Source organism: Acomys minous (assembly GCF_964271855.1).
Source record: "Acomys minous genome assembly, chromosome: 14".
NCBI classification, from domain to species: domain Eukaryota; kingdom Metazoa; phylum Chordata; class Mammalia; order Rodentia; family Muridae; genus Acomys; species Acomys minous.
The window spans coordinates 84,798,371-84,802,792 of NC_140496.1; the positions used below are offsets into that span (position 1 = coordinate 84,798,371).

The window sequence follows — 4,422 nt, forward strand, 5'->3', positions numbered from 1 at the left end:
CATCTTATCTCTAGACAGAATGACATTACAGAAAACAGAAATAATAAGGTCATATCAATACCTGTCTGCATAGATGAGTAGACATATACACAATGGCCAGAATGCTGTTTTTCTAATCACTCATATTGATTTACATTAGAGCTCACTGTCAGCATTGTGTGTTCTATGAGTTTTGAGAGATGTTAAATAGCAAGTATCTATCGTTTTGATGTTACACAGAATAGTTTAATTGTTCTGAAAAACCTATGTGTTAAATATATTCATCTTTAGTTCTCCTTCGTCCTTGGTTATCAGTTTTGTTTTATTTTGTTGTTTTGTTTTTGTTTTTTACTGTCTCCATAGTTTTGACTTTTTCAGAATGTCATATAGTATGTAGGTTTTTAATATTGGTTTCTTTCACTTAGTAATAAATATTTAAATTTGTTCCCTATGTTTTGTGTCTTGAAAAGCATTCCTTTTCAGTGCTGGATAATAGACCACTGTTGAAAAAAAAATAAACCACTGCTGGATATTCTGCAGCTTATTTTTTCACTCACCTACTATATTTTGGAAATTATGATTAATGCTGCTATGAACATGTCATTTGTTTAAATCATCCAAAGTATCTAAATAGCTTTGCATTTCACTTGGCAATTTCTATGAGTTCCTGTAGCCTCAGTTTCTCACAGCATTTAATCTTGTCAGTTCTTAGGATCTTTGCTCTGCTGGGAGGCATTACACACCTTGTTCACATTTTCAAAACAATTTAGATGTCCTGCCTATTAAGAGTCTTTTTAAAATAGAGACAGGAAAAAAATCAGTAATAACAACAATAAAAAAATCCTCTTTATTATACCAGTGCTCTACCAGTAAATTACTTTTCATATTTGGTATATTATTTATGTGTATGAATGTATCTCTCTTTCAGTTTCTTCTAAAGCTGTATGGAGAGCTGTTAAGCTAGAAGAAAATTCAGAACATTCATTTGTAGCAGGCTAGAGTTCAGTTATGGTTTGTTATTTGATTCAATTTGAAGAAATCAAGCCAAATGTTATCTGATCTTTTTCTTAACACAGATGTCTTGATAAATCACCCCAGGGTATTTATTTTAATGTTCTATATATTCTAGACTGATCCATAGTAATTTTACCTTTATTGCTTTCAATGGCTTCTCAGTCTTTAACTGTAGATGTCACGCATCACACCATATACTATTCCAAGCCTGGGAAACCCCAGGACTGGAAAGAAACGTTGCTGACCTGAAAACTAGCCTTTCACCTCCTATTTCTAAGCTGCCATACTTGGACACCTTCGTTCAAACAACTCCCTTGCCAGCGGTTGCTGCAATAACGATTACTCACTGTAAAGATGCCTTATGCACCTACAGTAGGCCACACGGGGCAATTCATTTCATACGAGAACTACATGGAGACAGTAAATGTTTAACAGAAGCAGAGAGAAGCAGTCATGATGTACACCAGTGAAACGACACACGTCCGATGTCCTGTCTCAAAGCCCTGAAACACACTGGTGACTCTGCACTCACAGTAAAGGCTCATCTTAGTGACTGTTTCAGACCTAGTCTCTGTCTATTGCTTCTCCTCCTCTCTCTCATTCTCAGCCAACAGCTCCCATGACAAGAGAACATAAGCTCTCTAAACAATGCCTCCTGGGCTTTCAGTCCCTGGGGTGACCTTCCTCACCCTGACCTGTGTAACTGGTGCCCTGCTCTTTGCTGTCTCAGAGTCTTACTCTGGCTGCCCCTTCAGTCTTCCCATCCCCTCAGCCCTCCTTCCCTGCTTCCTACCCTTTCATCACTTAATCAGAATTAGTCTTTCAGTACAATCTCCCCCACCTCTAGTCCTTCAAGCCATCAAATTGCAGTTTTATTGTTCCCTTCGGAGGCAAAACTTAGCACTAATCTGCCTAGTCAGCAACCATCGCTTAAGTGCCAATTACAAAGAATGCTTCGTTTGCGGCACTGCATAGTTGGCTATTGGGCAGAGACAGGGAAAGCACTGAGTGAGTGCTTGAAGCTGAGCCTCTTCATTGCTAACTGACGGCCTCAGAATATGCCCTGAGTCCCTTCCGTGGATAGTGCAGAGAACAGTACCAGCAAGACTGAGTTTGTGCAGGCTTTGCCACAATAGGCCACTGGAAGTTGTCCAGCTTAGCTCTGAGGGTGTCCAAAGACCCCAGAGATGTAGCCAGTGCCACCTAAGACCTAAGTGGAGTGGTGGCAAAGAGTAGAAAGGTTGAATGGTTGAAAACAAATCCCCTTCACTGCCCACGTGTCATTTGCAGCCGGACATGGAGATGGTCGTGTAGAAGGGCTTCTTCGGATTCAGTGTATCTCAAGAAGTGCATCATGAGTCCTGGATGGGGACTTGCTAGCACAGGGAAAGAAAGGACAGACACAGGTACAGAAAAGCTGGGGTCAGGTGGGGGTGGGGGTCACCCATTGCCAGCTTCACTCAGAAGCTCAGCGTGTTTATTATGTACTGCACAGGGGTTGGGACAGTGATTGGCTAGCTGCAGCTGCTAGCTTTTGTACACACTGGTCATCTCACGCTTAGACCAGAGGAAGAATGGTTGGACAGCTTTGAGTCTGACTCATACAGGGAAAGGCTTTGCCAATTTTCTGTGGGTTTGAGGCTTCATTCTTGTCATGGCTGTGCTCATGTCAACAATACACATTCACTCAAGACTTCACTTACCCGGAGTTTCCGCCACTCCCTACAAAGAAAGTGTATCTACAGGGATCAGGAGAGAAACAGACAGACAGACAGACAGAGACAGAAACAGACAGAGACAGAGACAGAGACAGAGAGAGACAGAGAGCTCTCACTGTTGGCAGAGGAAACCACACTCCTTCCTGGTGTTTCTCAAAGTTGAGTAAAGGAAATATCAGTCTGAAAGAGAAAAGGCACATGGGCAACTGTCAGCCTAACCTTGTGACCAGTGATGCTAAGGTTTTGTGGATCAAAACATATTCCAAACACCTGCTTAAGGCTCCAGGGAAGTCTGAGAGTCCGAGCTCAATAATGGTGCAAACAAAGCACTTCTCCTTTTTATTAATAAAGCAAGCAAAACATGAGGCGACGTTTGTGCTTAGCTTAAGCAAACACAAGTGTGGGGAGGGAATACAGCTGGTGTTACGTCTTACCGTGTTTGGGCGTGTGAAAGGAGTCAAGTATATCCCTCCCAGGCCTTTGTCTTTTTTTTTGTTTTGTTTTGTTTTTGTTTTTGTTTTTGTTTAAGTTGGAAAATAACTTTATTTGCTCTGAGGAGCAGGCCAGTGCCCCCTCAGAACTTCTGAAACTGCTTCTTGGTGCCAGCAGTCTTGGTGACCTTGAGCACATTGAACCGAACAGTCTTGCTCAGGGGCCTGCACTCTCCCACAGTGACAATGTCGCCAATCTGCACATCCCTGAAACAGGGGGGACAGGTGCACAGACATGTTCTTGTGGCGCTGCTCAAAGCGATTGTACTTCCGGATGTAATGGAGGTAGTCCCGGCAGATGACAATGGTCCTCTGCATCTTCATCTTTGTCACGACACCAGATAGGATCCGACCTCGGATGGAGACATTACCTGTGAAGGGGCATTTCTTGTCTATATAGGTGCCCTCGATGGCCTCCTTGGGCGTCTTGAAGCCTAGACCGATGTTTTTGTAGTACCAAGGGAGTTTTTCCTTGCCGGTTTCTCCCAGCAAAACACGTTTCTTGTTTTGAAAGATTGTAGGTTGCTTTTGGTAAGCACGCTCCGTCTGAATGTCCGCCATCTTCCCGGCAGCCTGAGAAAAAGAGCTTGTCTTTCTTACAGAGATAACGTGAACCTTCCAGGGAGTTCCCTTCATGCCCTTGCTTTCAAGTGCATTCATTCATCACAGAACATACACTGGAAAGAACATTCTGTACGCTGCCTTATCCATAGTGCATAGTAAATCCACAGCTTCCTTCCACAGACTCCTATAGGAAATAACTTCATTTGTAGGAGTAGTACAGAAAACTCGAGAGTCAGTTCAGACTTCGTAGGCTTTCTATATATGTTAGGTTTCCATTGCAGGCACAGATGCCTGAGCAGAACAACTTAAGTAGGAAATGCTCATTTCATTCCGTGGATTCAGACATTTTAGGCCATGGCTCACTGACTCTAACACTATGGACCTGAGGCAACAGTGAACTTCACAGTGGTGAGTATGTGGTGGGGGATTACATCATGGTACACAGGAGGCAGAGGGGAAAAAAGCAAAGGCTCACAAATGTGGTACATCTTTCCAGGGTATCCCTCAGTGACCCAGTTTCCTACAACTAAATCCTACCTCTCGGTAACACCACGTTAGGAATCCAGCAAGAGCTTAGTCCATCGATTGGTCCAGAGACCTCAGGAGCCTCTCACCTTTCTACAGAGCCACCAGCTCTGGAGGGCAAATGTTCAGCC

At 43.3% G+C, this 4,422-nt stretch overlaps 1 pseudogene across 1 annotated transcript; it reads right to left on the reverse strand.

The window, feature by feature from the left end:
- Positions 1-3,037: 3,037 nt before the first annotated feature.
- LOC311583654 (small ribosomal subunit protein uS17-like) lies at positions 3,038-3,804 on the reverse strand (annotated as a pseudogene). Its single transcript has one exon. The product of its transcript is annotated as a small ribosomal subunit protein uS17-like (transcript).
- Between the last annotated feature and the right edge of the window lie 618 nt (positions 3,805-4,422).